General features: G+C 29.3%; 1 long non-coding RNA gene across 1 annotated transcript in view; it reads left to right on the forward strand.

The window, feature by feature from the left end:
- Window positions 1–1,774: 1,774 nt before the first annotated feature.
- Window positions 1,775–14,425, forward strand: part of LOC143250664 (uncharacterized) — a 90,893-nt gene continuing 78,242 nt past the window's right edge. The window contains exon 1 of the long non-coding RNA XR_013028292.1: window positions 1,775–1,962. This is a non-coding gene — a long non-coding RNA (uncharacterized LOC143250664). The remainder of the gene's footprint in view (window positions 1,963–14,425) is intronic.

A 14,425-nucleotide genomic window follows, 5' to 3' on the forward strand; every position in this document is an offset into this window, starting at 1 on the left:
GCAAAGTTTCAAGAGAAAAATAGGTCTTTTGCATTTACTTTAGGCTTAAGCAATTGGGAAATAACACTTTCTGCCCAGGGACAAGAAAAAGTAAAAATTTGTTACATGGTGTTACTGATTACTCGAGCACTTTCACGTTAATAAGCTACTATATTACAGAAAAAATAGCATGCTATATTATCATTTCGCAACTCAAAATGTTTTTTTGAATTTGTTGTTTCTTTTTTCATATCCCAGAAACTTAGTTACACGATACTTTTTTATGTTTTTTAATAAGTTATTTAGGGATATTCGTCTTGTACGAGTGAAACAGTAAGAACAGTAGAGGACAAATCAACTTTCGTCCCAGCTGCTTGTTGGAAAACAAAGAAGTTCATTTAGGTTCTAATCACACATCCTTATGGAATTCTGAACTTGTTCTTTGTTAAAGGGGTGGGTACAAGTCTACAAAAAGTGACTGAACAATTAAGAGATATTTCATCGCCCCCTATTTTTACCACCTGAACCTATCCCACCTAACGATTACCAGTTCCAAACGAACACATGAATTACATAAAAAAACATATCACGATATTTCTCATAATGCCTCAAATGAAGAATACCTTGTTAAACTATGCCTCCGCCTTTTAATTCACTCAACAATGCATGCAGGTGTTCACTTCTTTCTATGTCGAATTCGAAACCAACAAACAAAACAACAGAAAATTAATTTTTTCGAGTCATATTTATTGTTCGTTTCAGCTTAAAAGCCACCAAGATAACCGCCAGACAACTGGGGGAATGAGTGGGCTTCTGTTTCTTAAAATTGACTTTCAATCGATAGATCTACAGGTTGTAAACGTCCGTAGTTTTGAACATAAAACTCTCCCAACATGCACAAAATTTAAAACATAATTTATCAATTTAAATTATCCTTTGTGGGTTAAAATAATCGTTACTAATTAATGTTAATTAGTTTTAGAGCATATAATCGTAAAGAAAAACACAATATTATAGAGTGTGTGTGTATGTGTTTGTTATAGTAAAACCACATCGAGCTATCCGATATGTTTACCGAAGACTTACCGCTGTTCCACCGAGGGACAACAATATCGTAACTCCATAATAAAATACTGCGCTAACAACAGAAGAAGATTAAGAATAGCTTATAAGGAGACAAAAAGATCAGTTTCTAGAATCTGATAACAAAAATTTTATAGTGTGTATTGGCTAGTTTGAGTTAAGAATGAACTCAGACAAGAATTGTTACATTATAATAATGGGGAAGGATACAAAGCTGTTTTAATATATTGTTACACATTTATCACGAGATTCTTTACGATTATCATAGTTTATTTTATATTCTATATATATTTTAATTTCTGGTGGCTTAGCGGTAAGTGGGGGAATTTATGACATTGAAAACCAGGATTCAATGCATTCAGTGCTTAAAGGCAAACAAAACCATGTTTATTTTCCAAAGAGAAGTATTAATTTGGTACAACTGTGACATATATATACTATAAATCCAGCATAGTATTTGCATTTCTAATAATCAGTATGTCATAACTTATTGTTTGTGTTGCTACCGGTTTATCAGCCAATCATACTTTTTGTTGGTTTGGAATAACTTTTACTTTAGTGGATGAAATATGAAGTTATTCGTATAATGACGAGAGTATTTAGCAATGAATATACGTTTACTTACCAGACACAAAAGAAAGAGAAAACTTAGCTGGTTTTCTTCGCAACGTAAAAAAAAATATGTGATAGCTACTTGAACTTTAGGGTTTATTGTTAAATTGTGTTATTATTCTAGACATGAATATCGATTCGTTGAGGTTTCAGTCAACTGGTCAGAGAAACAAGGGAAGAGTCGGGACTGTATCTTCTAATCTGTATGCCAGGGTCGTCCTCGTTTTCAGTTTCTTCAACCCTCACCACATGGTTCTGGAAGTTGTTTCACCCGCAGCAGCGACTGAGGTAACAAGGTTTTACTCTATGATGTTTAAAAAAGACCGGTCTGAATTATGTGTTTAGCTTATCGAGTTCCGGACGAGGAAACTTATTTAGTTCTCTGACTCATCATTTCTTGCTAAATTATACGATAAGTATCTTCACGCTTTTAGAAGCCGTTCATTAGGTGCTTAAACGAATTTTTTTTTGATGACAAGAAATCCATTTGAAATAAAAATATATCTCAGAACGGTTGGTTTGGGTACTAACACTTTTATTGGTAAGAAGAGAACAACGTTTTGACCTGAAAATGAACTTGGAAGGCTTTCTGTGCTAGCCGTCCCTAATTTAGCCGTGTAAGACTAGGGGGAAGGCAGCTAGTCATCACCACCTACCGTCAACTCTTGGGCTACTCTTTTACCAACGAATAATGAGATTGACCGTCACATTATAACGCTTCCATGGCTGAAGAAGCAAACATGTTTGGTATGACGGGGACTTTATCCCGTGACTTGAGTCATGCGTTCGTGTGCGTTTTTCGTATAGCAAAGCCACAGAGGGCTATCTGCTCAGCCCACCGAGGGGAAGACTTGAGTCAAGCCGGAACTAGTTAATACAAATTGGTTTTCCAGTGTACATAATAATTAAGAAAAGGAAAAATTATAAGGTCAATATTAGGAAGCACACTTCGATCTACATAAATTTAATATCTGAGAAAATGCAAGAGTCCTACTTACACGAAGTTTAAAATAAAAGACTGAATTTGAATAATGAAATCGCACAAAGTACAAAAAACAATGTTTTTTTAAAGTTTCATCCTTATTGTTACCTTTGTACCCGGATGAGGCAACGCTATTGCATTTGGGTCCGCATGTATGCATATTTACGTAAATATCTCGAAGAATAATTAACCTATTTAACTAAAAATGTTACAAGAAATAGGATGCCTCCATAAGACGGTCCTACATCTGGTGCTACATCATTTTGAAATATGTTCATATAGTAATTTTCTCAGTTCATAATAACTGCGTAAAAATTAACCGTATTAAGACAAAGTTTCAAGCGTTCATTGAAATTATATGTCCGAAATTTGTACCGGAGCGAGGGTACCAAATCTCTTTCTGATTGCGCTTGTTTAATTTTATGTTGTTTTTTTTTCCTTTCTGGACTTTCTGTAGCTCAAAACTTCTTTTAAAACTAACAATAATAAATAGCAGAGTTATCACAAATCAAGCAACGTCAAATAGAAACAAACATTTATTTTCGTGTCCTAAGAGAATGAAATATTGTGAGTGTTTATTATCCCTGTCAATAATAAAACATGTTAAAATCCATCAGTCGCAAGTGTCTCTAAATATCCATCCACCACTTCTGTACTTTTTATACGTCTTAAGTGTGCACTGGACTTCATGATTGTTGAATGTTAAAATCTATTAATTTTCTGGAATAAGACTAGCAGTTTAAGGTATTCTGAAGAATAAATAATTTTGAAGGGTTTTGTTAGAAAGATATATCTCTGAGGTGGAAGGCGTTTTCATGGTTACATAATCCTGAATTACATTCATAGGTATAAATTGATTGTAAGTATTCTTAAGAATAAATCGCTGCGGAAGGTATTGTTATAAATAAATAATGTATTAAATGTATTCATTGATGTAATTAGCTTTTGGGGGATTGATTATTAAGGATAAAGCCTGGAAGATATTATTATTTATTGGAAATATTCATCTTTTGAGAAGATATAACCTGAAAGATATTCATGGGTAGAAATAATGCTGCAAGGCCTTCGTTTGAAAGCAAAATCCAAAATGTATTGTTAAGGATAAACAGCATTGGAAGTGCTTATAAGTTCAAATAAATCTAGAAGGTATTCTTAGGCATAACTATCTTTGAATGGTAATAATAAGTCGATATTATCTGGAAAATATTTTTAGCAATTTTAAAATTGGTTTATTCCTTAGATTTATTTGTGCAAAAAAATAAATGGTTGTTTGTGCATAGCTGTCCCTAATTATAAATGATATACTAGGAAGAAGACAGGAAACAGCACTTATTGTCAAATATTAGACTACTCTTGTTTGATCGAATAGTGAGATATGACTGTAACTTACAATGCACCCACAGCCATAAAGTGCAGAACGCTATTTTACTTCTATGAAACGGAGGCCCTACATGGCCAAGCGTGTTAAGGCGTGCGACTCGTAATCTGAGGGTCTCGGTTTCGCATCCTCGTCGCGCCAAACATGCTCGCTCTTTCAGCCGTGGGGGCATTATAATGTGACGGTCAATCCCACTGCTAAATTAGAGACAGCTAGCGCGGATAGCCCTCGTGTAGCTTTGCGCGAAATTCAAAACAAACTAAACCACATTCTTTTCTCTGCCGTTATCCAGTGTTGCTAATGAAAAGTGGAAACCACTATAACTTGCTGAAAAGTACTAAATCAAGTGATAGATTGGGATTCACACTTACTTATAACATTATTTAGTGTGTTGACGGTGTACATTATTGTAGGTCATCATACTCCAGTCCAATCATGACGTATTGTGTAACGTTTTCTTTTGCAATTCCATTTGCGCTATCGATGGGTTAATGGATATTAAACGGGTTCGTTGAGTTCTAGTGTTGTACCAGCTTGTGGCTTTTACTCTCTCTCTTTAAAATAATTTTTTTCAACGGTTTGTTTGTTTTTAAGCATACACTAATAATTGGATATCTCTGTCCTGCCCATCGAGGTTAAGGTAACTCAATTTTTTCTCGTTATAAGCGTTTAGACTTACTTCTGAGCCACCTGAGGAACTTTTCAACGGCACATAAAAAATGGCTAATATGTAAATTTCGTAATTATTTACGCGATGACAGCTGTTTTATCTTCATATCTTTTCCACCAATGAATATCACCTGTCACACATGTTAAGTGCTTCACTCTCAAGTTGGGAATGTTACGAAACCTGCTAATGTATTCTTTCATTACTTAAATGAAACAAATTATGTCGTTCATTCAAAACTGTGATGATAAAAACACTGTATATTATAAACTACACGCAAGTGTAGACTTATAAAAAGTAGATATATGTATATGTATATATTGATCAATTCCAGTTATTTAAGATCATAGTTATTATATAACTAAGTATTATATATATATATTCTCTTAGAATGTAATTTAAAGTAATTTATTATCAGTTGCAAAAGCAAGCCAATATTATTTATACTTCTCCACATATATTTTTTTGAATATTAAAGCTGATATTGCTAAATAAGTAAAAAGCAACTCATTTTCTTTAATTGGTTCTCGTAAAGTCCCGGCATGGCCAAGCGTGTTAAGGCGTTCGACTCGTAATCAGAGGGTTGTGAGATTGAATCCAGGTCGCACCAAACATGCTCGCCCTTTCAGCCGTGGGGGCGTTATAAAGTGACAGTCAATCCCACTATTCTTTGGTAAAACAGTAGTCCAAGAGTTGGCGGGGGTGGTAATGACTAGCTGCCTTCCCTCTAGTCTTACACTGCTAAATTAGGGACGGCTAGCGCAGATAGCCATCGAGTACCTTTGCGAGAAATTCAAAAAACAAACAAAACAAACAATTCTTCGACCAGAAGTTAATAATCTATATACTAAATACTTGCTTAACATAAGAACCCCTTACTGATTATACGCAATGTGACTACTTTATAGTAAAGAATAGCTAATTAATTCAGATTTAACTTTAACATGTTAAGCTTATTTGACCTTTTAGGGAGGGGGGCAGGCTTCGTTTTCAAAATTAAGGCGTGTGTATAATGTTCTTCTAGAAAACCCACATCGAGCTATCTCCTGTGCTCACACAGAGAGGAATCGAACTCAGTGTGTAAATCCGAAGACTTACTGCTGACCCAGCAACGGGCCAAAATTAAGGCAGAAAACTGTACTAACAAATGGGACATTTTTCAATTAGGAATAAAACATTATTTTACTGTCGATCGTGTTACAGTCTTGTTATTTTGTTACGCTAATGACATGACTTCTTACGTAATACTGTCAGGAGTTAGATTTAGGGTATTTTGTTTATTTTTTAAACTCACTGGTAATTTTGTTCGAGTACAGAAGCAACTAAAACAGATTAATAGAGCATTGCTGGCCATAAATTCAGATTACCTATTCCAACACGCCTTAACTGTCACGGTAGAAACACGGGATTATAATATAAATACATCATTACGGTTATAAATAGATTCTCCACCATAGCGAAATTACATCATAAAATTTTCCAACAATAATATACATGGACCAAAGGTATGTTATTACACTTTCAGCCAAAATGATACTTTTCACAGCAAGGAATTTAATCGGGCGTGATCTGATGGTTAGACCACCAAACTGTGGATCGAAAGGTCTGTGGTTCGCGATTCGCTGTCGAGAAAGAAACTTACGTTCCTCTGTTTTAGGTCTTGGTGTATTATACGTTGACGGTGTGTGTTGTTAAATAACTGCCTTCTTTATTGTTTGTCATCTCAAATTCATGGATTATTATGCATGTGAAATTTTGAAACAAACTAACATCGAGAAATTTACGTTATACTTGTTTCAGATTGTTTACAAATGTGGTAATATTGTATAGTGTACAGACAAGGGAAACATCGATCACACTTCAGGAGAAATTTAGGAAGATCCAATACAAATGAAAATGGCAGAAACATGAGTCGAAGATCGGAGTACGACACTGATGTATGCAGAAAATTGAATTAAAACTATGTGCTCCTTTGCACAACGGCATGGCCAGATAGTTAAAACACTCGCCTCGTAATCCGAGGGTCGCGGGTTCGAATCCCCGTCACACTAAACATGCTCTCCCTTTCAGCTGTGGGGGCGTTAAAATGTGACAGTCAGTCCCACTATTCGTTGGTAAAAAGAATAGCTTAAGGCGGTGGGTGGTGATGACTAGCTGCTTTCCCTTGAGTTTTATGCTGCTAAATTACGGACAGCTAGTGCAGAGAGCTCTAGTGTAGCTTTGAACGAAATTTAAAACAAGCCAAAACAAAAATCTATGCACAAAACTACACAATGGGTTAACTGAGCTCTGCCCATCGAGGTTATTTAAATCAAGTTTATAGCGTTTTAAGTCCACAAACATACGCTGTGCCACTGGGGGGATCATCAAAACTAAAAGTGGTTTTTTATCGTTTCAGCCGGCTCTGAATTATTTAAGTACAAACTTTTAGTTCATAGTTCCGTTATCTCTTTACCGATTTGAGAGCTAATTCCAGGTTTTGATTCAGGAAGTCAAGCCCTTTCATGTATTTGACCACACAAAGAAGTCTCACAGATTAATGTATTCTAATCATGACTAAAATAACTTAAATATTATTTTTCTCACTTATCCGTTTATAAATTTATTTCTCTTCTTTTTAGTTTGACTTTTTAAAGTTTTTTATTATTATTTACATTCGCATGGCGGTAGAAATATGGGAAAAAATACCAAGAGTTACATATGTAACTAAAGTATAGTTTATTATCAACTTACTATCATCGTACGTCTAGCTAGATGTTCAATGGTAATCCTTCCATTCAACTGAGTTATAAACCAGAGACCTTCTTGTGCATGCCGAAATTCATTGTGCCCAAATTACTATTTTATGCCTTTGTTATTACGATTAATGGCACATTATCTCGTTAGTAATTATGTTTTATTTTGTTTTGATATATTTATTGTTAGCACCAAATAAAAAATAGTACTCTAAATCTTTCGAACAGTGAGTTATAATATTTCGTATCAGCTTGAGTTGATTAAAATTGATTTAGCAATTAATTTTTCTGAGAACATTGTGAGTTCATGGACACTTTGAACAATCATTGATGAGTAAACAAGCCCTTTCCAAAAACTAAAAATACTGTGTTTTCTTATAGCATATTCTTAATAATATTCTTCTTTTTGTCATGTACAGTATAAAAACCCATAATATTTTTACTATTAATATAAGCTCTTAATAATATTCTTCTTTTTTTTTGTCATGTACAGTATAAAAACCCATAATATTTTTACTATTAATATAAGCTCTTAATAATATTCTTCTTTTTGCCATGTACAGTATAAAAACCCATAATATTTTTACTATTAATATAAGCTCTTAATAATATTCTTCTTTTTGCCATGTACAGTATAAAAACCCATAATATTTTTACCTCTTAATAATATTCTTCTTTTGTCTATTAATATAATATCTTAATAATATTCTTCTTTTTTTGTCATGTACAGTATAAAACCCATAATATTTTTACTATTAATATAATCTTAATAATATTCTTCTTTTTTGCCATGTACAGTATAAAACCCATAATATTTTCTATTAATATAAGCTCTTAATAATATTCTTCTTTTTTGCCATGTACAGTATAAAACCCATAATATTTTTACTATTAATATAATAATATCTTAATAATATTCTTCTTTTTTTGTCATGTACAGTATAAAAACCCATAATATTTTTACTATTAATATAAGCTCTTAATAATATTCTTCTTTTGCTGTACAGTATAAAACCCATAATATTTTTACTTCTCTTAATAATATTCTTCTTTTGCAGTGTACAGTATAAAACCCATAATATTTTTACTATTAATATAAGCTCTTAATAATATTCTTCTTTTGTCATGTACAGTATAAAACAATATTTTTATAAAAACCCATAATATTTTCTTTTGCCACTATTAATATTTTTAATTAATCTTAATAATATTCTTCTTTTTGTACAGTATAAAACCCATAATATTTTTACTATTAATATAAAGCTCTTAATAATATTCTTCTTTTTTGCATGTACAGTATAAAACCCATAATATTTTTACTATTAATATAAGCTCTTAATAATATTCTTCTTTTGTCATGTACAGTTATAAAACCCATAATAATATTCTTACTATTAATATAAAACCCATCTTAATAATATTCTTAATTTTTTTTTTGCCATGTACAGTATAAAACCCATAATATTTTTACTATTAATATAAGCTCTTAATAATATTCTTCTTCTTTTGTACAGTATAAAACCCATTATTTTTACTATTATAAAACCTCATAATATTTTTTTTGCTATGTAATAATATATAAGCTTTAATTTTCTTTTTTGTCATGTACAGTATAAAACCCATAATATTTTTACTATTAATATAAGCTCTTAATAATATTCTTCTTTTTGCTATGTACAGTATAAAAACCCATAATATTTTTACTATTAATATAAATCTTTAATATTCTTCTTTTTTTGTCATGTACATGTACAGTATAAAAACCCATAATATTTTTACTATTAATATAAGCTCTTAATAATATTCTTCTTTTGTCATGTACAGTATAAAACCCAATATTTTTTACTATTAATATAAGCTTTAATATTATGTACATATAAAACTCTTAATAATATTCTTCTTTTTGTCATGTACAGTATAAAAACCCACAATATTTTTACTATTAATATAAGCTCTTAATAATATTCTTCTTTTTGCCATGTACAGTATAAAAACCCATAATATTTTTACTATTAATATAAGCTCTTAATAATATTCTTCTTTTTGTCATGTACAGTATAAAAACCCACAATATTTTTACTATTAATATAAGCTCTTAATAATATTCTTCTTTTTGTCATGTACAGTATAAAACCCAATATATTTTTATTAATATAAGCTCTTATAATATTCTTATTTTTGCCATGTACAGTATAAAAACCCATAATATTTTTACTATTAATATAAGCTTTTAATAATATTCTTCTTTTTGCCATATACAGTATAAAAACCCATAATATTTTTACTATTAATATAAGCTCTTAATAATATTCTTCTTTTTGTCATGTACAGTATAAAAACCCACAATATTTTTACTATTAATATAAGCTCTTAATAATATTCTTCTTTTTGCCATGTACAGTATAAAAACCCATAATATTTTTACTATTAATATAAGCTCTTAATAATATTCTTCTTTTTGTCATGTACAGTATAAAAACCCATAATATTTTTACTATTAATATAAGCTCTTAATAATATTCTTCTTTTTGTCATGTACAGTATAAAAACCCACAATATTTTTACTATTAATATAAGCTCTTATAATATTCTTATTTTTGCCATGTACAGTATAAAAACCCATAATATTTTTACTATTAATATAAGCTCTTAATAATATTCTTCTTTTTGTCATGTACAGTATAAAAACCCATAATATTTTTACTATTAATATAAGCTCTTAATAATATTCTTCTTTTTGTCATGTACAGTATAAAAACCCACAATATTTTTACTATTAATATAAGCTCTTAATAATATTCTTCTTTTTGTCATGTACAGTATAAAAACCCACAATATTTTTACTATTAATATAAGCTCTTAATAATATTCTTCTTTTTGTCATGTACAGTATAAAAACCCACAATATTTTTACTATTAATATAAGCTCTTAATAATATTCTTCTTTTTGTCATGTACAGTATAAAAACCCACAATATTTTTACTATTAATATAAGCTCTTATAATATTCTTTTTTTGCTTTTTATAAAACCATGTACAGTATAAAAAGCTCCATAATATTTTTACTATTAATATAAGCTACTATTAATATAAGCTAATAATATTCTTACAGTATAAAACCCTTTTTTTATTAATATAAGCTCTTAATAATATTCTTCTTTTGCATGTATAAAACCCATAATATTTTTACTATTAATATAAGCTCTTAATAATATTCTATGTAATATACTATTAATATAAGCTCTTAATAATATTTCTTCTTTTTGTCATGTACAGTATAAAAACCCACAATATTTTTACTATTAATATAAGCTCTTAATAATATTCTTCTTTTTGCCATGTACAGTATAAAAACCCATAATATTTTTACTATTAATATAAGCTCTTAATAATATTCTTCTTTTTGTCATGTACAGTATAAAAACCCATAATATTTTTACTATTAATATAAGCTCTTAATAATATTCTTCTTTTTGTCATGTACAGTATAAAAACCCATAATATTTTTACTATTAATATAAGCTCTTAATAATATTCTTCTTTTTGTCATGTACAGTATAAAAACCCATAATATTTTTACTATTAATATAAGCTCTTAATAATATTCTTCTTTTTGTCATGTACAGTATAAAAATCCACAATATTTTTACTATTAATATAAGCTCTTAATAATATTCTTCTTTTTGCCATGTACAGTATAAAAATCCACAATATTTTTACTATTAATATAAGCTCTTAAGAATATTCTTCTTTTTGCCATGTACAGTATAAAACCCATAATATTTCTTACTATTAATATAATTTTTAAGCTATTAACAATGTTTACCTTTTTTCTTTCAAAAAATCCTAATGATAGTCAGCTGACACATACCAACACAATGTTTATCTTTCATTAATCGTGCCAAAAATATTTTTTCTCTATTTTAAGTTGTTATTAATGATGCTATCTATCAACTGTAACATTTATAGCCTGTGTGGTTACAAACGGGCTAAGAGTTAGTTCACAGTTACAGTTAGTATCAGTAAGATATCTTGATATAGAAGTTTTAGAGTACTCTGAGACTCTTCATCACATAACATCTATTATTCCTCTGTCGTTATTCTTGTCATTTTCCAACACACTCCATCTTTATGACGATATAACTAAGGAAAGTTTTCGACAATAAATGAGCAAACGTCTTAACTTCCTGCCCTAAAATTCATTGGAAACACAATAAATAAGAAATTAACACCTCATTCATTAAAGCTTTGCTTAAAGTGCTAAATAATTGAAACTCTAAAGAAATTCTGTTTAGAAAACTAGTAAGCATAGTTAAAGAAATAACTTAAAAATGAATAAAATGCGTAAAGAAACTCACCCTAGACAACAAAACATGTTTAAAGAAATTCAAAATTGACAACATAAAATACTTCAAAGAAATTCACTATTCACAACATTATAAACGCTTATGAAATTCAGTATTAACAACAAAACACAGTTAAAATTCGCTATTACTTCATTAACATGCTTAAAGTAATTCACTATTAAAAACATGCTTAAAGAAATTCACTATTAACAACTTCACATTCTCAAAAATCACTATTAACAATATAATATGCTTAAAAATTCACACTTAACATCATAACATAGTTAAAAAAATTACTATTAACAACATCAGATACTTAAAAAATTCTGTATTAGCAACATAAATTTCTTAGAGAAATTCACTATTAAAACATAATATGCTTAAAGACATTTACAATTAACATCATAACATGCTTAAAAATTCATGATCAAGAACGTAGGATAATAAAAGAAATTCATTATTAACAAAATAAAATGCTTAGAGAAATTCACTATTAACAAAATAAAATGCTTAAAGAAATTCATTATTAACAGCATATCATTGTTAAAGAAATTCACTACCAAGATCATAACATGTTTATAAATTTCATTATTAAGAACATAGGATATCTAAAGAAATTCACTCATAACAACAGAACATGCTTAAAGAAATAAACTATTAACATGATAACATGCTTAAATAAATTCACTTTTAACAACATAACATGCCTGAGGAAAATCATTATTAACGACATAATACGCTTAAAGAAATTCACTATTAACAACGTAACATGCTTAAAGAAATTGACTATAAACAAAATAATATGCTTTAAAAATTTCACGATTAACAACATAAGATACTTAAAGAAATTCAGAATTAACAACATAACAATGTTAAAGAAATTAACTATTAACAACACAGCATGCTTAAAAATTGACTATTAACAATATGACGTGATTAAAAATTCAATATTAATATTTTAACATGCTTAAAAAGTAATTCTCTATTAACAACTTAACATTTTTAAAAAATTGACTATTAACAATATAACCACTCAGAGAAATTCACTAATAACGACATAACATGCTTAAAAATTCATCATTAAGAACATAGGATATTTAAAGAAATTCACTAATAACGACATAACATGCTTAAAATTTCATCATTAAGAACATAGGATATTTAAAGAAATTCACTAATAACGACATAACATGCTTAAAAATTCATCATTAAGAAAATAGGATATTTAAAGAAATTCACTATTAAGAACATAACATACTTAAAGAAATTTACTATTAACATTATAGCATGCTTAAAGAGATTCCCTAAGAACAACATAATATGGTTAAAGAATTTCACTATTAACAACATAACATGCTTAAAGAAATTAATTATTAACAGCATATCATTCTTAAAGATATTTACTATTAAGAATACATAAGATACTTAAAGATATTCAATATTAACAACGTGACATGCTTAAAAATATTCGCTATTGAAATCGTAACGTGCTTAAAGAAATACATAATTAACAACATAAGATCCTTAAATAGATTAACAGCATAAGATGCTTAAAAATATTTACTACTAACAACATAACACGCTTAAACATTCAACATTAAGAGCATAGAGTATTTAATGAAATTCATTATTAAGAACATAACATGCTTAAAGAGATGTCTAATTGACGTCATAAAATGCTTAAACAAATTCACTATTAACAACATTACATGTTTAAAGAAATTCAGTAATAAAAACGTAACATGCTTAAAGAAATTGACTATTAACAATATAGCATGCTTAAATAGGTTTCCTAGGAACAACATAATATGCTTAAAGAAATGCACTATTAACAACATAACATGCTTGAATAAATTCACTATTAACAATATAACATGGTAAAATTCACTATTAACAATATAACATGCTTAGAAATTCCCTATTAACAACATAGGATACTTAACGAAATTCACTATTAAGAAAGTAAAATGCTTAAAAAATTCACAATGAGCAAGAATAAGCGTATTGTATAGCAAGTAGAGAAGTATGTTTTTTTTGTATAGCAAAGCCACATCGGTCTATCTGCTGATCTCACCGCGGGAATCGAACCACTGATTTTAGCGTTGTAAATCCGGAGACATACCGCTGTACTAGAAGGGATGAACAAGTAGGGAAAAGTACCGAGTATTTATGTTTTAATAATTCATAAGTCATCTCATCTGTCAATAAATCAGCTTGCAGCTTCGTTTTTATCTGTAAAAGAAATCATATGTAACTTTATATAAAAACTAGAGCAGGATTTAAAACCATTAAATCTTCATAGTATTTTGGTAAACATTATCTCAAACATTGATAGGTACAACATAATTCTTTCTGTTTTCCCTAACAGTATGAAGTACTATACAAATACAAGTTTATTGCCAGTACTAAACGAAGTTAAGACTAAGTTTCTGGTAATGGTCTGAAATACATTATAGATAATTAAAACATATACTGTACTATTATGAAGGGGAGATCTATTATTAATCTGTTCACCATCAGTTGTTTTATTAAATCGAATCAAGATAAAACAATAGAAACTTTTGGGGCTTAGTGAGGTTGAGCACATAATTTGAAGTTTTTTTGGTTCACGATCATCTACCACAAAAAAATGGATAGATAGAT

The sequence above is a fragment of the Tachypleus tridentatus genome, chromosome 5, assembly GCF_004210375.1.
Source record: "Tachypleus tridentatus isolate NWPU-2018 chromosome 5, ASM421037v1, whole genome shotgun sequence".
In the NCBI taxonomy this organism is placed as follows: Eukaryota; Metazoa; Arthropoda; class Merostomata; order Xiphosura; family Limulidae; genus Tachypleus; species Tachypleus tridentatus.